The sequence below is a fragment of the Nycticebus coucang genome, chromosome 9, assembly GCF_027406575.1.
Source record: "Nycticebus coucang isolate mNycCou1 chromosome 9, mNycCou1.pri, whole genome shotgun sequence".
In the NCBI taxonomy this organism is placed as follows: Eukaryota; Metazoa; Chordata; class Mammalia; order Primates; family Lorisidae; genus Nycticebus; species Nycticebus coucang.
In genome coordinates, this window is record NC_069788.1 from 94,663,167 (window position 1) to 94,686,509 (window position 23,343).

General features: G+C 41.5%; 1 long non-coding RNA gene across 1 annotated transcript in view; it reads left to right on the top strand.

Annotated features, from left to right (window-relative positions):
* The first annotated feature begins 7,638 nt into the window (after positions 1–7,638).
* The window catches only part of LOC128594947 (uncharacterized), a 37,439-nt gene continuing 21,734 nt past the window's right edge, over positions 7,639–23,343 (top strand). Inside the window, exons 1-2 of the long non-coding RNA XR_008382664.1 lie at positions 7,639–7,713; positions 14,971–15,109. This is a non-coding gene — a long non-coding RNA (uncharacterized LOC128594947). The remainder of the gene's footprint in view (positions 7,714–14,970; positions 15,110–23,343) is intronic.

Here is a 23,343-nt window from a genome sequence, read left to right on the forward strand (position 1 = left end):
TTCCACGGTTCTACAGCTAAAATGTGGTTAATCTGGGGTTTCATCCCAAATAGTCTGGCTGAAAGTTTTCAGTTTATAGGCAACAAACAAAAGGAGTGTAGTTTAAGCAGAGGGCAGACAATGGCGCTGTCGGGAACAAGAACATTTACCTGCAAATCATGAGCAGAGATTTCCTTGAGAAAGATTGAAAGGGCAAGTTCAGAGAGTGAGAGGGAAAGCTGCGGACAAGTCGGGTCAGTGATTCCAGGGAAGGAGCGTGTTTCTAGAGGAGGGACAGTTAGAAGTCCAGGGCAAGAGGGATGAGGAATGTCTGTTGGACTTAGCCTTGGGGTTGGGGGCCACAGACTCCTTCAAGCCAAGCTTCATGTGTAAGCGAAGGGCTTTAGCCCAGCCAGCGTCACCCAGACTCTCTCAGGTCTAATACCACACCACATCCATTGATTCCCCTGATAAGGGAATTTTGCCAAGAGCTCCTTTTTTTCTTCCTAAGCAACTTGTCAGTTGCTTTATTTGGTTCTACCAGCTTCCCAGTTCTGCAATATGTGACTTAGATGCTGCAGAATATTGTTTCTGTATTTCTTCCCACCATTAGCAACCGTGATTTGATGCTACACAGAAGATGTAATGCAGGTAAATCTAAGAATGGAGATCAGGAAATTGAGGCAGTTCTCAATCCCTTTATCTTTGAAAATTATTATATAGTGAAAAAATTTTTTTTTTTTTTGTAGAGACAGAGTCTCACTTTATGGCCCTTGGTAGAGTGCCGTGGCCTCACACAGCTCACAGCAACCTCCAACTCCTGGGCTTAAGCGATTCTCTTGCCTCAGCCTCCCGAGTAGCTGGGACTACAGGCGCCCGCCACAACGCCCGGCTATTTTTTGGTTGCAGTTTGGCCGGGGCCGGGTTTGAACCCTCCACCCTCGGTATATGAGGCCGGCGCCTTACCGACTGAGCCACAGGCGCCGCCCCTGGAAAAATTTTTCATTGCTTGTGATTGCTGCCTATATACCCTCTACCACCCCAATAAGCTCTCAGAAAAGTTGTCAACTTAACCCTCAATGAATCCCCAAGAATAAAAAAAAAAGAAAAAGAAAAGTTGTCAACTTAAGTTAGAATCTTTTCAAAGTCATTCACATTACAGACCGCCCTCTTAGTTTTGAACAATAAATACCACTGGGCGATGACATTGCTGCTTTCATGTTCTTATAATAGTGAGCTATGGCTTACCAAAAAATTAAAAGAAAAAAAGAAGAAAACTTTAACATAGGCTTAGTAATTTTTAGTGGGAAAAGGACCTCCCAATTATAAGTGTTAAAAATTGTTGAGAATGAGTCTTTTAAAAATGCTTTAAGGCTGGCCCAAGTGCAGTGGTGTTTACAAGTAATTGATCACAACCAATTACAGATTTCTTTGTTCCTTCTCCACTCCCACTGCTTCACTTAACTAGCCTGCAGAAAAAAATACACTTTAAGAAGCGACAAAATAAGTGATTATGTTGCGGGGTTCACAATTAGCTTAAGATACAATTTCCAAGGTCATATGATATGGAGGTTTCAGAAGTAGGCTATATCTTAAACAATTTAGGTGAAAATAAAGATGCTGTGTTCTGAAAAACTCTAAAAAAGTGGAAAGATGGGTCTAATTATGACAGATAGGATAAAGCATGTGAAGACGGAATGAAATTGTTGCATGAAATCCGAGTCTATAACATGAGATTTTATTTATTGTTATTATTTTTAAGATTTCAGAGCAAACACCTATTTGGAGAAATGCTACCAGCTGCCAATAAATGAAGGCTGAACCTCTGAATATAAAAATTCTCCATTTCAGTAGAAACGGGAGAAACAGAGAGTATAACATGAGATTTTTAAATATATATAAGTAATTTTTTTTTTTTTGAGACAGAGCGTCACTTTGTCGCCCTTTGTAGAGTGCTGTGGCATCATAGCTCACAGCAACCTCAAACTCTTAGGCTTAAGCAATTCTCTTGCCTCAGCCTCCCAAGTAGCTGGGACTACAGTAAGTGCCTGCCACAACGCCTGGCTATTTTTAGAGATGGGGTCTCACTCTTGCTCAGGCTGGTCTCGAACCTGTGAGCTCAGGCAATCACCCGCCTCAACCTCCCAGAATGCTAGGATTATAGGCATGAGCCACCGCACCAGGCTATAATTAAGTAAATATTTACTATAGACATTTGGCTATTCCATCTATATTCCTAAAAAATGTACTTTAATTGCCCAAAAGATTTTTGTTTCATATTTTCTCATGAGGGTATTGTCTTTTACATATATTCGCTTTATATTTGGGCACAGAAGGCACTCCATGATGTGGACCGGGAAAGGTATTTTGGGCTCAATAGTCATGGATCATCACCTATAATTACATCAAGGAAAGAGCTGGGCTACTCAGATAAAAGATGTTCCTAAAGGCCAATCCAAGTGCTGCTGCCTCCCTAGAGCATGACACATGGTGAGTCACAAGCCTCTGGAACTGGATTCTGTATTTGCTGAAGCGATTGCAGGGCACAGATACCCCCCTTTAAGTCTGAAGGATCTTTTCCCACCTTTTGGGAAGGTCGTTGGCTGACGGTTTTCAGCTGTCAGTCCTCTTTGGGAATAGCCTAATCCGAGGTCAAAGAAAGCTACCGTGTCCAATATCGATACCCCTTTTCTAAGACAGTTCACAATCAATTGTTTGCACACCATTGTACAGAGGCCTGACCCCAACGCCCCAATTCAGAATGACCCCAAATAAGCCCCCTGCAGGGTAGATTGCGACCTTGTAGAGTGACACAGAAACTCAGTTTTCCCTCTTCTGTTCTTCTTTGGCTTCCCTCTACAGATGTTAATCTCAAGAGCACTCTCCAAGTACATCCCACACGTGTCAATTTCTGTCTCAAAGGAACAAGGGAACTAAACTGCAGTTTGATTAATGTTTGAAAAACAAACTCACCTGTGAGTTGAAAATCCACATGAACTATATACCCATAGAGTTGTTTGTAGGTATCAACATTCAGAGTAACACCAAGGAAGATGGTTTAATAGGGAGAAAAGTAAAGACATTCGAGGACCAGTTGGCAATTAACTTCAAGAATTTTGAAATTTTTAGTTAATATTGTGCTGTAGATGGTGTGCAATTTAGTTCACTTGTGAGTGTGGACCTCACACTTAAACAGCTGCAAAAATGGAGGTGTGATAAGAGTGAGGCCAAAATTTTAAACAGGTTACCCACTTGGGAACTGAAGACTCTTGAAATGGCTCTGGGACCAGAGATGGGGGGGAAGGCTGATCTGTCTCTGATGGATGTAGGAAATGAGCAGGAATCATACCAATCATTTTCTGAATTCTTTTTCCTTACTCTATTTATTTTATTTTCTCTGTACATATACATGTGTTTATTTGGTTTCCACTTTTTGTCTTCATAAAATTAAAAAGGCTTAAAATTTAATAACAATAACAATGTTCAAGATAAGGACTAGAAACAAAAACCTCATAAATAACAAAGATAAATACATTCAGAAAAGAAATCACACTATTGCTGCAATGAAATATTGAGCAATAATAATAATAATAATAACGCATAAAAGTAACATCCACATTGTCAGATAAGAGTATGTCTATTATAGAATGCTTTGACTCTGAGGTTCAGTATGGAGTCATCAGTTAACTTATTATTTTTTCCAAAGTCTCAAAAAATTGTAATATTTATAAATAAAAATAAAAGATAATTTCAAAAAACAAATCATTTCAGATTATTTTCTGAATTTTTTCATGTTTTATGACGTGCTTCTACCATGTTAGTCTCTGTACTAGCAGAAGACAGCTGTGGGGAGCAGTAAGAAGCTGCTTGTTTGGATGGTACGTGGCTCAGAGGAAGGGGTGTCCACATGAAGGTAGAGAAGCGATGTTCTGGAGTCCTCCCTCCAACTCCAGCTCCCTTGAGGATCCCCTAAAAAGCACCCATGTTCCCCAGAGAGAACCTGTTACCATTATAATTTGGAGGCAAGGAGAATATTTATAAAGCAATAGAATATGTTAGGAAATTTAGTTAGCAATCCCAGAATCCAGGGATTCTGGAGGATGCATGAGGGTTTGGGAGAAAAAAGAGTGCCCATAAGAACACTGCCCTGCCATGTGAAGAGTGTGTTGATGAAGTTGGGGCCCATGTATTCTAGCAGTCAATACTGAGACCAGTGATGTTCATTCATGTTAGTGTGAGAGTAATCTAAAAAATGGTTGTTGCCAACACGGCATCCTTCAGATCACTGGGAACCAAAGAGATCTAAGATGGACCTATCCCAATCGGGAAATGAGTGACACAACAGCGGGCATGGTTTTATAAAGTAAGCACACCGATAGGGAGAACTTAAAGTATAGTGATTTCTTTATTCAACTTGAATTGCTGTGAGAATAACCCTTTAAAGGAAAAGATACCATTGCAAGATTTGTCATGATACTACTATGGTGTTATGCAACGTGTGTATTGAAGGCAAGCTAAAAAGAGAGACTACCATGTTAAAATCATTCGGAACTCAATTAGATAAATGGAGGATATCTCCATGTCTAGAAAGTAATAAATAGGAAAATGAGAAAGGACAAGATAATGAAGAGACTACGGTAGCATGAAGAGAGGGAATATCTTCCATAAAACTGGGTCTTTGGCTTTTATTTTTTATTTTTTGGCTGGGGCTGGGTTTGAACCCGCCACCTCCGGCATATGGGGCTGGTGCCCTACCCCCTTGAGCCGCAGGCGCTGCCCCATCTTTTTTTTTTTTTTTTTAAGACAGTGTTTCTCTACATCCCCCTGGATAGAGTGCTTGGCTTCACAGCTCACAGCAACCTCAAACTCTTGGGCTTAATTGATTCTCTTGCCTCAGCCTCCCAAGTAGCTGGGACCATGGGCACCTGCCACAACGCCCAGCTATTTTTGTTGTTGCAGTTGTCATTGTTGATTTTAGCTGGCCCAGGCTGGGTTCGAACCCGCCAGCCTCGGTATATGGGGCCAACACCCTACCCACTGAGCTACAGGAGCCGCTCAAAAAACTGTTTTTAAAAGAAAATGTAGCATTGAGCAAGAGGCATGTTTGGAACAAGCCATGACCTTCTAGGAAGATGTTAATGGATGGGAACCTATTTAAACAGACACTCACGGGCTTGAGACCATCGCTTTGCCTTTGAGATGCCAAGGGCTAAAATGGTGTTTCTAGAACAAATGTGATACATGAATACAAAAATATAGAAAGAGAAAGACATTGTTACATTTTCCCCTTGTCTTTGTGTACCATCACATGGGTAATTTTCATGGTATTACGTTCACGGTTGAGCGTGGACACAGAGTGGACTTGGAAAGGCTGTCTCAATAACATTTTACAACCAGAATATTCTTTGATTTTTTTTTCTACTTTTTAGGCTATGCTTCAACTTTTCTTCCTAGAATTGGTTTTTGCCCCTGTGCAAGTTATCTTTAAATAATAAAATCCTTCTTCTTTCTACTATGCAAGGCTTGTAATGACTTCAATGAAACATTCAGGTCATTTGGAGCACAGGCCTGTTTTGTGATTCACATCGTTACAAAATATGTCCCAATAAGATGATGCACAAGCTGAACTGGAGTTAATGAACCTGCATTCTTGCAGGATAATTCAAACTTTAAGGGTGATATTAACTCACATAAAATAAGAAAGGGAAGAAAAATCAGGCTCATTGTACACTAGAGATCATGATCTTTATCTTCTCAGTTCATAAAAGTATTGCTCAGTGGCTCTCATACCATTATTAGAGTGGTTATAGAGCACGTATGTGTATATAATTAAGTCCCCCTCTGTGGCCATTAAAGGACTACGCTAGTTTCCACAGGGAATGCATGTGGGACTTGATTCCCAAGCCTAAAGAGAGTATTAGTACCTCTAACCTTTATGGTTTGCTACATGGAAATGTGTGGCACCTGCCACTTACTATACAGAGCAAGTGTGGGGGCGCTGTGACCCACGGCCAGATCCAGCCCACCACCTGCTTTGTAAACAAAGTTTTATTGGGATACAGCCACATCCAGTTATTTACATACTGTCTATGGCTGCTTTAGTCTTGCCAGAGCAGAGCAGAATAATTACAATGGAGACTGTAAATGGCTCACAACGCCTACAATATTTACTACCTGGCTTTTTAAAGAAAAGTTTTCATCCCCTTTTGATCTAAAGGAAAGCCTGGGCCCTATACCTGTTGACTCTATAGATGATTGATGGTAAAAGGAGTAAAAACTATATTAAATTAGTCAAATACGATTTCAGAGCACAATATTTATGTTACATATACTATCAAGGACCTAGGAGTCACTTGACCTACTTAGAAATATGATCCTTTTTAAAAAAGTCTACATTCTGGTATTTTAAGCTATGCTTTCGTGGTCGAGAAATTAAATAAATAAATAAAAACAACAGCCACGGGTTTCGTAAACCCTCCTAAAACACAATGTCTCGTGTTCCCCTTCTGGCTCTGTGGCAGCTGTTAACTATCAAATACTATTTCTAGAACTGTGCTGACATCAGTCGCTGATCATACACAAAGCTGTTTGGCATGACACACACTGTGCAAGTCGAGGCCGTTAAAATGAAACAGCTCTGTTAAAATTAACTCTATTCACATCACAGGGAAAATGTCGAAGTTTGCCAAATCAATTCCTTCCTATATCAGTGGGGGACAACCATTTTCCAACCTCTAAAAAAAGGTGATTCAGACACAGGAGAGGAAAAAAAAAAAAAAGAAAAAGAAAGAAAGAAAGAAATCCTCCAAAATTAAAATGATAAAACAAAAATTTGCTTGACAGCAAAAGTACTTCCAAATGGATGAAATTGAATCCAAAACTGAGCCTGCAACAAATTTAACTGACAAGAAAGTCTGCATAATGGACTTGGTTTTATTATTAATGCTAATATGGGTACATTTTCATTCTATTGTGCTGATGGCAAGAAGATAAATGCCCACTGAAGGCACTAAAATATCTCCACTCCGCTGAAAAACTGATTGTAGTTAGACTGCAAACACTTATTCTTCATATGTGAGAAAAAAAAAAATCTTTTTTTTTTTTTAAGGCAGTATTACCGTAAAAACCATTTCAGAATCGAGCATAGCTCCGAAATCAAATTTCTTGAAATAGTTCAATGCAACCCTTAAAAATCAGTTTCTTTGTGAAACTTAAAATTATGTAGATGGAATTTTATCACAACAATAAATATATTCTTTCCATAATTTTTAATCAGCACTTCTTTAAAATTAATCATTTGCCTCACAGAGTCCTCGTAATCAGTGGTTGAAGTTTCCATTGAGGGCAACCAAGTCAAATGGTATAAATGATTTCTTTCTGCCAGCTCACCTCGCCCTGAAAATCACTACTTAAGGTCCTTTCCTTCTCTGAATCCAAGCCACAGGCAGCAGCCCAGCAGGGATTGTGAGAGACGGGGACTTCTGCCTAGGAGTATCTGGCCCTTTTTAGGTTCAAGTGCCAGGAGTTGAAGCTCCACAGTGGTTTGCAGTCCTGAGGGCCAAAGGTCTGGAAGCCAGAGAGCTCACGCCAATGCCAGGATGTGTCAAGCCAGTAAATGAGTTAATCTGAGAAGCAGCAACTGGGTTTTGGAGATCAGGACTAGCATAAGGTCACAAACTCCGGGAGGTTCCTAACAGCAAGGAAATGGAATAGAGGAATTGTCAGCCCTTTCAGGTAATGTGGTAATGTCTATTTGTGTTTGCTTTCAAGGGTCTTGTTTATCCTCCTGCATGGTGGCATGCAGAGACGTGGTTACAGCTACTCTGAGGGTGAAACTACTGTAGATAAAAACCTTGACCCCACCTGTTGCAAGAAGGCTGTTATAGGCCTCAGTAATGTAGAGATTATTTCAGTAGTAATTATCCCTTATTCTAAGCCCGTATGAATCCTTCTAAGTTCTCCCACCACTTGTCTTCTCCATTTATTAGCTTATTTAACTTTTTTGTACTTTCTAGAACAGTGCTGTCTGTGGTTGACAGAATTTTCAGAGGCCCCCTCGTGTATGCCCCCTGAATAATCCCCTACCCATGAGAGTCGGTGGAACCAATCAATGTGATGCGATGCCACTCCCCTTGATTAGGTTACTCATCAGTTGACTTTGAGTTAATCAAAAGGGAATTTATGCCAGCTGGACCTGATCTTGTCAGGCAAGCCCTTAAAAGAAGGTGAAGGGGGGTGGCGCCTGTGGCTCAGTCGGTAAGGCGCCGGCCCCATATACCAAGGGTGGCGGGTTCAAACCCGGCCCCCGCCAAACTGCAACCAAAAAAAAAAAAAAGAAGGTGAAGGTCAGAACCAATACATGCTACTGGCGACAAGGAAAATGAAGCAAACCGTCCTATTGTGAGAAGAAGGGGTCACATGTAAGGACCCAAAGGCAGCTCTAGGAATTGCGAATGGTCCCTTCGTCATACAGAGGCAAAAAAATGAATTCTGTCAACAGCTAATGAGCTTGGAAAAGGACTCTAAACCTCAGAGGGAAATCTCCAGTGTACCCCTTGATTCTAGCCTGATGAGACACGGAGTGGAGAACCCAGGTAACCTGTACCCAGACTCCTGACCAATGGAAAGTGAGATAAGACATTTATGTTATTCTAAGCCCCTAAAGGTGTAGTAATTCACTGTGTAGTACCAAGTTACTAATGCATTGTCCAGTAGAACTTTCTGAGATAATGGAAGTGTTCTATATTTGTTTTGCTAATATGGTAGCCACTAACCACATGGGGCTACTGAGCTTTTGAAATGAAGCCAGTGCAACTGAAGACCTGAATTTTTAACTTAATTGTCATTAATTTCAACTGACATAGCCATATGTGGCTAGTGGCTACCCTACAGGACAGCACAATTCTAGATTAAGAGTAATGAAATGTCAATCCTTTGATTTTAACGTTCTTGATCATAGATAGCTCTGAGCTCAATTTTTGAAGTTTAATCTGAAATGAAATCTCTAAGAAGACTAAATGAGAAGCCAGTATGATCTATTCCTGTTCCCTTCCTGGCTTCAGCTCATTCCCTTCCCCAAACCACAGAGCTTCTTCCAGTCACCGGAAGGTATCAAATGCTGAGGGTTGAAGCCTGAAGTCTTTCATATAGGCCTCTCCCTCCATCAAAACATGCTTCCCTTCATTCTTAACCTGTCTCATACCTACTTAATATTTTAGTCTCAGCACAAATGTCACTTTCTTGGCAAAGAATTTCCTGATGCCCTGTATCAGTTAGCTATTGCTGTGTAACAAACTATGCCAAAACTCTGTGGCTCAAGACAATAATTACATATTATTGGTGTTCATGTGTCTATTGGTCAGCTGAGTTATCTGATGAAAGCCTGGCTCACTCCTGTTGGGTGGATGGGCTGACTAGAGGCTCTGATTTTTTAAAGAGAGGGGTCTTGCTATGTTGCCCAGGCTACATTTAAACTCCTGGGTTCAAGATATCCCCTTGTCTCAATCTCCCGAGAAGCTGGGACTACAAGGCATGCACCACCACCCTTTAAACCAGGATTGAATAGAGGATATTAGCAGGGACAGGTCATTTCTGCATGTTGCTCATCCTTCCCATCAAATCAGCGGGTCAGCCTAGACATGAGCTCCAAGGGTCATAGCAAAAGTGCAATAGGAAGGTATAAACACACATGCACTGTTGAGGTCAAGACTCAAGGCTGGCACAACATCATTTTTGCCTTTTTCTATTGGTCAAAGCCACAAAGCCAGAATTAAGGGGTGGGGACACATACTCTGCCCTTTTTGTGGGAGGGACTGCAGCAACCACTTGGCAAAGGCTTGGACACAGTGCGGAGAGGGGTGGGGGAGGGTAAAGAATTGGTCAGTGATGGAATCTTCTATATTTCCTTCATTCATATGAGATCCCTCATTCCTAATAGCTCATAGCAAAGACTTTTCTTTCAAGGCACTTGAACCTGGTAATTATGCATAATATGTATTTGGGAGATTACTTGTTTACTGACTGTTACCTCCACAAGGCTGTGAGTTCAGTGAGGTCAGGAATCATATTTATTTTTTTCACGGCTGTGTCACCAGTACATATGACACCCAATTATTAAATAAATGAGTGCACAAGATATCTGAAGAACATTTTTTCAAAGCTGGATGTGTTCTGATGAACAGGATCTGATGACAGATCGTGAAAGGTTGAGCAAAATTTGGTAGCTATTATCAGAGCATGAGGAGGTATCATTTAACACGTTAATTTATGAAAGTCAAGAGAAGTAATTGAGGCATGGGAGGATGTGTATATATACACATATTTTAAAAATTGTGTGAATATATGAAGGCAGGGGAGTTGGAAGGAAGGAAGAAAGCAAGAGACAGAGAAAAAGGAAGGAAAGAAGGAGGGAGAGGGGAGCAGGTTATAGCAATTACAGATCTGCTATCGTAAGACCTGTCCTTGGAAATATAATACAAAAATCTTTTAATAGTCAATGAGCAATCAACCAGTATATACCTCATGTAGGAGCCAATAACAGAATGATAAACTCTGTATTTATAATACAGGATGGTTTGCCTTTAAAGATGCTGCTTTCCAACTTCACAGGTCTCTCCCAAAGGCCGCTGTATGACACATAGTCTGGTACACGTAAAGTCTGCTTTTTACTTGCAGTCAGATGTTCTTAAAAGCTCTCTTTTTTCTCTTTACCTCATGGACTAGGCAAAATCTCCAAAATGTAAAAATACCCTCCATCTCTTGTTGTCAACTCCAGTTATTCCGTTATTTGGAAATTGTCAGCTGTGTTTGTAAAACATGTATGGAAAGGATCACTGAAATACCGTCGCCTTGGCTTGAATGTTGTGTTGATGGGATAAATGTGGAACCATCTCTGGTTTTCTTTGAACCATGCAGAATTTCAGAGGCAAATACAAGTTTTTGGTTTGGTGTCAGTCTAGTTAGTCTTAGATTCTAATAAAGATTTCTTATGTTTCTTAATTTTATTTACATGTATGACGTATATGTGTGTCTATATGTCCTTTTAAATCAGGATCACAAATAGCCGCAGGCTGTTGATAAGATACTTTCTTGAACTGACCACAGTCTAATCCTAGGGATGTGAGCCCACAAAGTGCAGGGGTTTTAACAGCCTTAGACACATTGTTTTAAAAGTTGACACTTGCTGTTTATACTGATTCAAAAGCACACGGAAACACTTACTGAGCACTTGTTCTTGTACTGGGAAGATTAAGATGGATGATTAGATCCCTGTCTTCTTGGAGCACACGACCTAGTGGGTGAGGCCGATGGCTGTAAGCTAATGATTACAAAGAGATGGGACGCACACTGTAAGAGAAGGGTGGGTACTAACTCAGTGGGAACAGGAAAGATTAGTTTGTTAATTTGGTCTGGAGGGGACTTGGGGAGGTGTGTGATGCTAAACTTCGGATGAGTAGAAATCTTAACAAGTGGTTAAGAGGTAAAGGGTAAACCAGGCAGGAGGCAAAATTTGAGAGATGTCAGGGTCCAGATCATTAGGAAGTCCAGGTTTTATACTCTAGGACAGTGGGTTCTCCAAGTGGGGTCCCTAGACCAGCACCATCCCTTTCACCTGCAAACTTATTAGAAAGGCCAGTCTTTAGTCCCACTCCAGACTTACAGAGTCAGAAACTCTAGGCATGGAGCCCCAGAGTCCGCATTTTAACAAGTCTTCCAAAGCACGCTGATGAATGCTCAAGTTTGAGAAGGATGCCCTGCTGATAAAGAGAGAGCCTTGGACGCGTTTGAGTCAGCAAGTGGCTTGGGCAGGTCTAGGTCTACAAAGGTAACTCTGCCATGATGTGAAGAATGAATTAGAGTTGGGAGAGGGAATGGAAGTGAGTGGAGACCTTGAGGCCAGTTGGGAAACCATGGCAAGTAACAGAGGCAAGCAGTACTGCCTAGCCATGGGATCCAGAGGGAGGAGCTTGCATTTGCTCTAAGATACAAAGTCCTTTAAAGAGTATAGGTGCCAGGTATGGTGGCTCAGGCCTGTAATCCCAGCACTTTGGGAGGCCAAGGTAGGAGGATTGCTTGAGGCCAGGAGTTCAAGACCAGCCTGGGCAACACAGTGAGACCCCGACTCTACAAAAAATAAAAAAATTAGCTGGGTGTGGTGGCATGCCCTACAGCCCAGCTACTTGGAGGCTGAGGCAGGAAAATGGCTTGAGCCCAAAAGTTAGAGGCTGCAGTAAGTTATGATCGATTCACCACACTCTAGCCTGGATGGCAGAGCAAGACCCTGCCACTAAAACAAACAAACAAACAAACAAACAAACTCAAAGAGTATGAGACGGGCTATTGAGGGTCTTCACATCCCATTGTCTAAATCAGCTACTGAGGAATTACTACAAGAGGCTTATGGGTCCATGTATACACCTAAACTGGTCAGAGAGCTCACACACACGTGAACTACTATTCTCAACATAAATATTTTTTATGAGTAATAGTTTGTGCATCCATTTAAAATAAGTTCCAAATTCTTAGCAACTTTTTCTCATTAAGTATTTTTGCATCAGATAATAAAGTATAGTAAATAAAGGATTACAAGGGAATCCTCATACATAAAAAACTCCAAAACCATTGATTTGATGCCCTAAATACCCCTTTGTTATAATTAGTGTTTGACAGGGTCAGGAGACTCAGGGGACATATTTGAAGTTCACACACATATGAAAATTTTGACATTGATATTTCTTTCTTTTTGTTGGGGTTCAGTCTGTAAGCTCAGCACTCAAGAGACCCCTTAGTTCCTCAGAGTTCTTTGCCTACAATTAGGGTAGTGGCTACCAAGTAAGTGACAATTCTCATATTAGAGCTTTCCATCTAAAAAGCCTGACTCTCCCAAAGGTATGATTAGCTGAAAGATTAATTTATTTTACAATCTAATTATAATTTCTGTGACAAAGGAAAGATCTCTTTATTAAAACAGATAACAAACATTAAACACAAAGACAACAGCCCCACAGAGATGATAATTAAAGAAAATACACACCTCAGTGCATTTGCTACGAATCTCACCCATCCTTAAATCTTATCAATCATTGTTTAATCTTTGTTTTTTCTTAAAGCTATGTAGAAAATTTCTTTTGCAGCCATTGGAACCTTTATACTTCCAATCCCAGCCCCTGGCTGCTCTGTCTGGCGAGTGCTGTAACTTTCCCACAATCCCCTGGCTCTGAGTTACTAGATAAGGGACTGCTTGTATGGCTGGTAGGATTAATTACAGAATGGACTTTCCAGCACAGATGGCTCCTCTGCTCTCACCCACCCACTGCAAGGTTGACAGTATCAGCTTCATCTCTCCTTCCACTAAAAATCTAAGACCCATCCCGAATTTTCTTTCATAGCATTGAGATGCTTCTGACCAGGAGGGTCTCTCCTCTGCCTGTTCACTGATGCATCCAATTATAAAAACCACTGACAGGCTCAGCATCTGTAGCACAGTGGTTATGGCACCGGCCACCTACACCCAGGCTGGCAGGTTCGAACCCGGCCTAGACCAGCTAAACAACAATGACAACTGCAACCAAAAAAATAGCTGGGTGTTGTGGCAGGAGCCTGTAGTCCCAGCTACTTGGGAGGCTTAGACAAGGGAATTGCTTAAGCCCAAGATTTTGAGGTTGCTGTGAGCTGTGACACCATAGCACTCTACCAAGGGTAACAAAGTGAGACTCTGTCTCGAAAAAAAAAAATCACTTATAGACATGTAGGATGTGTTTATATCAGCACCATGATGTGACTTTATATTGTTGTTGCATTAGTCAGCATTCTCTGGAGCAGTAGAACTAATAGTATGTGTATGTGTGTATATATACACGTATATGTGGTGTGTGCGCGTGTGTGTATGAATACTGAGGAGGAGAGAGGAAGAGATTTTAAGAAATTGGCTTAAGTGATGGTGGAGACTGGCAAGTCCAAAATCAGAGTCTGCAAGCTGGAGACCCAGAGAAGAGTTGACCCTGCAGTTTGAGCCCAGAATAGTTTGGAGGCAAAATTCCCTCTTCCTTGGAGGGCCTCCATCTTTTTTGAAAAAACAGACTTTATCCTTTGGGGGAGTTTTAGGTTCACAGCATGATCAAGTGGAAAGTGCGGGGAGTTCCCACACATCCCCTGCCCCACACCAGCTCCGGCTTCTGCGTCACTCACAGCCTGCACCAGAGTGGTTCCCCTGGTCCAGCCTGGGCACCAGCACTGGCACATCTGTATGGCCCACAGTCCATAGTTTATATTCGGGTCCTGGTGTTGTGTGTTCTATGAGTTTGGACAAATATCTAATGACATATATCCACCATTACGTATCATACGGAAGAGTTCCACTGCCCTAAAAATCCTCTGTACTCTGCCTCTTCATCCCTCCCTCCCCAAAGCCCTGGCAACCACTGATCTTGTCACTGTCTCCATAGCTTTGCCTTTTCTAGAATGTCATGTAGTTGGAATCACACAATATGTAGCCTTTTCAGACTGGCTTCTTTCACTTAGTAATATGCATTTTAAAATCCTCCATGTCTCTTCATGCCTTGATAGTTCATTTCTTTTTAGTGCTGAATAATATCCCATTGTCAGGATGTACCATGACCTCAGTATTTTTTTTTTTTTTTGACAGAGCCTCCAGCTGTCACCCTGGGTAGAGTACCATGGCTTCACAGCTCATAGCAACCTCCAACTCCTGGCTTAAGCGATTCTCTTGCTTCAGCCTCCCAAGTAGCTGGGACTACTGGGGCTTGCCACAATGCCCGGCTATTTTTTGGTTGTAGTTCTCATTGTTGTTTGGCAGCCCCAGGCTGGATTCAAACCTGCCAGCTTGGGTGTATGTGGCTGGCACCTTAGCTGCTTGAGCTATAGGCGCTGAGTGTCTTTTTTTTTTCTTAAGGTCTTCAGCTGATTTCATGAAGACCACCTACATCTACTTTGCTCAAAGTCTACTAATTGAATTCTTTTTTTTTTTTTTAGAGTCTTACTCTGTCATGTCACCCTTGGTAGTGTGCCATGGTGTCACAGCTCACAGCAACCTCCAACTCCTGGGTTCAAGCAATCCTCTTGCCTCAGCCTCCCAAGTAGCTGGGACTACAGGTGTCTGCCATGATGCCAGGTTGGTTTTTCTATTTTTTAGTAGCGACTCGGTCTTGTTCGTGCTGGGTGAGCTCAAGCAATCCAACTGCCTTGGCTTCCAGAACGCTAGGATTAAGGCATGAACCACTACACCCAGCCTGATTTAAAACTTAATCTTATCTAAAGAATACTTTCAGAGCAATGTCTAGATGGGTGTTTGACCAAATATCTAGGTACTGTGGCCCAATCAAGTGGACACATAAATGAAGCATCACAAATCAACTCCTTGTCAATTTGGCACTTGTGCACATTTTCTTAAAGTATACTTAATCTATCTATCTATCTATATATATATATATATAAAAAATAACAGGCCACTCCTGTGGCTTAAAGGAGTAGGGCGCCAGCCCCATATGCCAGAGGTGGCAGGTTCAAATCCAGTCCTGGCCAAAAACTGAAAAAAAAAAAAAAAAACAACCAGGTTAATGAAGAAATTATCCTATATACAACTGAAAACATACTAACCCTTTCCCCAGAAGAGGATGCAAAGTCCTTGAGTAATGTTTGGTTTTCTCTTTACTATCCTATAACTTAAATACTATAATATAAAGTTAACAGTCCTGAGACACTATGACATAAAATCAATACAACTTATGTTACATGATAAAAGGAGAAGAAAAGGAACAAAACAAATATATTTGAAATCTCTCTACATATATATGCGTACATATACATGCACAAACAATGCACAAACATATTTATAACAAAATGAGGAAGAAATACTCATCACAATGATAGTCCTCATTTCTGTCACTGGTCACATGATTGTAGCTGAGATTTTTTTTTTTTTTAGACACAGAGTCTTACTTTGTCACCCTCGGTAGAGTGCTGTGGCATCACAGCTCACAGCAACCTCCAGCTCTTGGGCTTAGGTGATTCTCTTGCCTTAGCCTCCCAAGTAACTGGGACTACAGGTGCCCGCCACAATATCCGGCTATTTCTTTGTTGCAGTTTGGCCGGAGTTGGGTTTGAACTTGCCACCCTCGGTATATGGGGCGAGGCGCCCACTCACTGAGCTACAGGCGCCGCCCTGTAGCTGGGACCACCTTCTTCTACCATTTATTCCCTTTGTTCTCAGCAAGCATCTCAGCTGATCATAGCTGTTTACCTGCTGTCATGACCCGAACTTTCATTCCTGAAAGTTCTGCCTCAAATGGGTTGTTGTAGTTTTTCATTGACTCTAGTCATGGCGCATATCATATTTAGAGACACCCCAAGGGAGCTCCTGCATTTGAAACATGCTCTTCCTCCCCTGGATTATGGAGCAGTAATCTAATATCCCCTTGATGGTCAGGTTCAGTTAGCCCAGACAGCACACGCCTGCTGCCTGTTTCTTCAGAATCGTGAGGAGTCCAGAGTGGCCACGTGGCAATCTTAACCTCCAACTCATTTTCATTGTTTCTCTTTGTGGAGACATTTCTCTCTTTGAAACTAAGATCTCTAGGCCAGTAGAACGCAAGGATGTTGGAGGTCCAAATCAAAAATTTTGCTAGTGGGTTACCAGAGGTAATAGAGAGTGGTGATACTCCTGTTTCCACCCCTTGATTCCTGGACTCTTAAATTCTGACTGTGAGAAAAGAAAGCATCATATGTTGGACACTCATTTGGTGCATATAAAACCTTCTAGAGATCCTTGTCCTGGCCCTGCAAAGTATTGCCACCTAGCTGGTGCTGTAAATGAGTTCCCCAAAGCCATTCTACTGTTCTTTTAGGCCAGCTGGGGAATGTGGTGAGGCTGGTGAATTCCATGAGCCTGGGCATTTCATTTGCTTTGAAGCGAGTTCCTTGGGCAGAAGCAGTGCTGCCTGGAATACTGTGATGGTGGATGAGACATTCTGTAAGTCTGTAGATGGTAGTTTTAGCAGACGCATTGCATGTGGGGAAGGCATAAATCTGTATCCAGAATAGGTGTCTAGTCCAGTAAGAATTGTCATGTCCTGTTCCCCCATGATGGAAATGGCCCAGGCTGCCACGAGCCCATTACCAGGGCATTGGAGCCAGTGTTGGTCTCTGCCATGGGCAGAATAGGCACCCAGTGGTGGCTGTAGCCAGATCAGCCTTGGTGAGTAGAAGTCCATGTTGCTGAACCCATGCATAACTCCCCTCCCTGCCACCATGACCACTTTGTTCATGAGCCCATTGGGCAACAACGCAGGTGGTGGAGGGAAGAGGCTGACTGCTATCCATGGAATAGGTCATCCTATCCACTTGATTATAAAAGTTCTCTTCAGCTGAGGTCACCCTTAGTGAGAATTCACATGGAACAAGATATTTTTACATTTTTTCACCCATTCAGACAGATCTATCCACATTATCTTTTCCCCAGATTTCCTTGTTACCAATTTTTCAGTCATGCTCCTTCCAAGTCTCTGACTAGCCAGCCAAACCATTGGCTATATAGCTTGTGCATTGGTATATAATTGCGTTATCTGGCCATTTCTTCTTCTACACATAATGAACAACTAGGCGCACCCTCCAAGTTCTGCCCACTGGGAGGATTTCCCTTCACCACTGGCCTTGAAGGATGTCCCCCAAAGGGGATATGGTGCTGCAGGTGTCTACTTCTGGGTGGTGCCTGCATACCCCACAGAACCATTACAATCCGGGTTTGAGTTTTCTCTTCCTCCAAGGACCATAAGGAATGCTGCAGGGGGCTACAGGTGCAGGCTGGAGAGAGAAGATGGTATACCAGGAGTGGGAGCCCAGGGAAGAGTTGACGCTGCAGTTTGTCTCCAAAGGCAGTCTGCTGGCAGAATCCCCCCTTCCTAGGGGGAGGTCAGTCTTTTGCTGTTAGGCCTTTAACTGACTGGATGAAGTCTACTTACGCTATGGAGAGTCATCTGTATTACTTAAAGTCTACTGATTCACATGTTGATGTCATCTAAAAAATACCTTCACAGAAACACTTAGAGTGATGTTTGAATGAATATCTGGGTATGGTGGCCTAGCCAATTTTAATACATAACATTAACCATCACAATATTCTTTTCTAAGAGGAGAAAGTGTCCCCTCTCCCTTCCTTCTTCCTTTCAGCTTTCCTCTCTTCTTTCTCTCCTTCTTTTTCTTTCTGCAAATATTTCCTGAGAGCCCACTAGATTCCTGATTCTAGACGCTTACTAATGAAGTCCAGTGATCTCCTTGGTAACCATCCCTAATCCAGAATGGGATACAAACTGCTTTCGGAGCAGACTATCTTCTTTAAAGGGATCATATATCCCTTTCCAATTTTAAGCCGTAACTTATAGGAATATAATTTGTACTATCTCTTTTAAACAGAAAAACAAGTTTTTACAAAGGGATTAATGGCAGATGCTGCTGTTTAGCTAGTGGGTACTCTAATTTAGATGGTGCTAATTTAAAATTTGTCATAATTTGGTCAGAGACTGGCACAGAGATTACTTTTGTATTATAGGGTTTGTCATGGAAATGAATGGTTTGAACGTATTTCAGAGGAAAAAAGATTAAAACCACTTAGAAAATAAACCATTTTCAAGATATTTAGGTGGTTAAAGATGGAACACATGAGACGTGTATGTTGTACTACATTTTTAAATAGATTAAAGCAGGGCCAAAGATTTCCTATTTGTCAAAACAAACTGGGGGAAAAAAGTCTCATTTGAATTTTCATATTGTACATAAACTTGTTTATCAGGGGAGATGCATTTCTAGAATTGGGACCACTGCCCAGGCCAATACGGTAGTGGCCTGGTGGAGTTTTGTGCCCGGCATCTCACATTGCCACGTTCCCAATCGTGTGTCTACTACTAATTCCCCAGAAGAGGCACAGGCCTCCCTCTACTGCTGCTCCTCAACCCCGTATCACAGAGATGTTCATCGTGCTCTTCAGAGTGTCCGATGGCAAAGCCCAGTCATCGTTGTTTCTCAACTGTATCCATCCAGGTGAGCACTATGATACAACTGACTTTTAATATCTCTCGTGACATTCTTCCCTTGAAGTCAAGTCCAGTCTTATCACATGAACAGTTTAGTCTGTCATTTATGGATCAAAATGATTAAGCAGAATGCAAAATGGGTCGAAAAGAGAAGTCATCACAAGCTGAGCACATTACAAAACCCACTTAAATGAAAATAGCAGAGAGCTGATTGGTTGAAAACGTATGCTTTATAGTACAGTAATGCTCATTGGACCAGGAGCCTACAGCACAGGTATTTATATTTCTTTAAACATTATGCATAGTAAATGACTTTGGAGAGAAGTCACTTTATAAAACAAATTAATGTTACATGGAGCAATACTGGATGTGGTGTGCATAAACTTGGAAAATGACTTTCTAAAAAATCTTATCCTTTTAAAATGTGGGCTTTTCATGGTTTTAAGTCTAGTGCCTAGGACTCCTGGCAAATTAGTCCTATAATTTGCTAAATGTGACAATGTAATGTGGCATGTTTTGAACAGTATTTAAACACTTGTGTTAAATTTTCTTATCTTTTGAAACATTTTTGTCACGCCTGTGTAATTGTGTACTTGGAAATTCCTACTGACTGATTGCATGGCCACCTGATTTTGTAAATAAAGTTTTATTGGAAAACAGTCACACGCTTAGGTCTTGGCTGTGGCTGCTTTCACACTGTGAAAAATAGAGTTGACTAAGACCGGGTACCCGTGGCTCACGCTTGTAATCCTAGCATTCTGGGAGGCAGAAGTGGGTGGATTGCTTGAGCTCAGGAGTTTGAGACCAGCCTGAGCCAAAGTGAGACCCAATCTGTAAAAATAGCTGGGTGTTGTGGCTGGTGTCTATAGTCCCAGCTACTTGGGTGGCTGAGGCAAGAGTTGGAGGTTGCTGTGAGCTGTGACATTAGGGCACTCTACCAAGGGTGACAAAATGAGACTCTGTCTCAAAAAACAGAGTTGACTATACTTATTAACTGTCTCCATAAATGAAAAGTTTGGAACCCACCTACTATAGACACTCATAACATTTATTGTCCTTTCAGATAGATAGAGGAGGATTTTCTGGGCTCAAAGAATGAATAAACCATATTCCCATTCATCTTAAATGTTTAAAGGAAAGAATTGCCTAGAGCAGCACTATTCTACACAAATACAGTATGAACCACTTAGGTGATTTTAAATTGTCTAGTAGCCACACTAAAAGAGAAGAATGAAACAGGTACAATTAATTTTAATCAGGTATTTTATTTAACCTAATATATCAAAAATTATCACTTTAACATGTAATCAATAGACAAAATTAGTAATGGCATAATTTACATGTTCTCTCTCTCTCTCTCTCTCTCCCTCTTTTTCTTTTTTTTTTTTAAGAGACAGTCTTGCTCTGACACCCAGGTTGGAGTGCAGTGGTGTGATCAGAGCTTACTGCAATTCTTGAATTCTTAGGCTCTACAATCTTCCTGCCTTAGCCTCTTGAGTTACTGAGACTACAAGTGCGTGCCACTGGGCCCAGACAATTTTATTATTTTTTATAGAAACAGGGTCTGGATACATCGTCCAGGCTGGTCTCCAAACTTCTGGCCTGAAGCAATCTTCCTGCTTCAGCCTCCCAAAATGCTGGGAATATAGGCGTGAGCCACCATGCCTAGCTCTTTACATCCTAGGTCTTCAAAATCCAAGGTGCATTTTATGTTTACAGCACACCTCAATTCAGACTAACCACGTTTCCAGTGCTTGCTAAACACATGTAGTAAGGGGCTTTTTTTTTCCTCAAGCTGTTACCCTGGGTCGAGTGCTGTGGTGTCACAGCTCACAGCAATATCAAACTCTTGGGCTTAAGCAATTCTGTTGCCTCAGCCTCCCTACACACCCACCACAACGCCCGGCTATTTTTTTTGTTGCAGTTGTCATTGCTGTCTCAGCTGGCCTGGGGCCAGGTTCGAACCCGCCAACCTCAGTGTATGTGGCCGGCGCCCTACCACTGAGCTACGGGTGCTGCCTAGCAAGGGGTTACTGTACTGAATAGTGCAGGCCTACAGGGAAGGAAATGCCCGTGACTACCTTCATTCTTCTTAATTTGTTTTCATTTCTTCATTCAACCATCATTCAACTTTAAAAATTGCATAAATCATACAAAGGTAAGACACAGACTCTGTTCTGAAAGAGTTTATTTTTCTTAAATACTGATAAATACTTGTATAATTATTTTGCACTTGTCTGAGTATCAAAAGGTGCAGGGATTGTAGACATTAGAAACAGCCAGCCAACTAGGAGGAATTTCTTTTTTTCTTTTCTTTTCTTTCTTTTTTTTTTTTTTTTTTGTGTGTGTGTGTGTAACAGAGTCTCAAGCTATTATCCTGGGTAGAGTGCTATGACATCACAGCTCACAGCAACCTCCAACTCCTGGGCTGAGGCGATTCTCCTGCCTCAGCCTCCCGAGTAGCTGGGATTACAGGCGCCTGCCACAACACCAGGCTATTTTTTTGTTGCAGCCATCATTGTTTGGCGGGCCCAGGCTGGATTTGAACTCGCCAGCTCAGGTGTATGTTGCTAGCGCCTTAGCCACTTGAGCCACAGATACCGAGCCTAGGAGGAATTTCTACTTAACCAGAGCATAGAGGAGATCACCCACAGGACTACCAAAGAAGATAGGAGGAGATTTCATTCTTAAAATGACTTGCATATGCCTACACCTTCTTCTTAACCCAACCATGTCAACATCCATTAGCTGGTAGTTGTTCACGTGTGGTGCAGATACATGAATGCACAATCCGAATTAGACTGCAAGCTCCTGGGGGGCAGGAACCCAGTATTCCTTGAATGACTGAATATCTGAATGAAACATTTCTCTTTCTCTTTCCTTGCTCCTCTGATTTATTCTGAAGAGCTTCCCCACTTCAAGCTTTTGAAATTATAGGAGTAATTTGTGACTATGGCATGAATCATAATATTTCCTATTGTCAATCTTTTTCCTTCTACATAATCAAGTTAAAATCTTGCTCTCTTTTGTTTATTTTTTTATTTTTTTTTATTTTTTGGGGGTGTTTTTTGGCCGGGGCTGGGTTTGAACCCGCCACCTCCGGCGCCCTACTCCTTGAGCCACAGGCGCCGCCCTCTTTTGTTTATTTATTTATTTTTTTTATTGTTGGGGATTCATTGAGGGTACAATAAGCCAGGTTACATTGATTGCAATTGTTAGGTAAAGTCCCTCTTGCAATCATGTCTTGCCCCCATAAAGTGTGACACACACCAAGGCTCCACCCCCCTCCCTCCTTCCCTCTTTCTGTTCCCCCCCCATAACCATAATTATCATTAATTGTCCTCATATCAAAATTGAGTGCATAGGATTCATGCTTCTCCATTCTTGTGATGCTTTACTAAGAATAATGTCTTCCACTTCCATCCAAGTTAATACGAAGGATGTAAAGTCTCCATTTTTGTTAATGGCTGAATAGTATTCCATGGTATACATATACCACAGCTTGTTAATCCATTCCTGGGTTGGTGGGCATTTAGGCTGTTTCCACATTTTGGCGATTGTAAATTGAGCTGCAATAAACAGTCTAGTACAAGTGTTCTTATGATAAAAGGATTTTTTTCCTTCTGGGTAGATGCCCAGTAATGGGATTGCAGGATCAAATGGGAGGTCTAGCTGGAGTGCTTTGAGGTTTCTCCATACTTCCTTCCAGAAAGGTTGTAGTAGTTTGCAGTCCCACCAGCAGTGTAAAAGTGTTCCCTTCTCTCCACATCCACACCAGCATCTGCAGTTTTGAGATTTTGTGATGTGGGCCATTTTCACTGGGGTTAGATGATATCTCAGGGTTGTTTTGATTTGCATTTCTCTAATATATAGAGATGATGAACATTTTTTCATGTGTTTGTTAGCCATTCGTCTGTCGTCTTTAGAGAAAGTTCTATTCATGTCTCTTGCCCATTGATATAAGGGATTGTTGGCTTTTTTCATGAGGATTAATTTGAGTTCTCTATAGATCCTAGTTATCAAGCTTTTGTCTGATTGAAAATATGCAAATATCCTTTCCCATTGTGTAGGTTCTCTCTTTGCTTTGGTTATTGTCTTCTTAGCTGTACAGAAGCTTTTCAGTTTAATGAAGTCCCATTTGTTTATTTTTGTTGTTGTTGCAATTGCCATGGCAGTCTTCTTCATGAAGTCTTTCCCCAGGCCAATATCTTCCAGTGTTTTTCCTATGCTTTCTTGGAGGATTTTTATTGTTTCATGCCTTAAATTTAAGTCCTTTATCCATCTCGAATCAATTTTTGTGAGTGGGGAAAGGTGTGGGTCC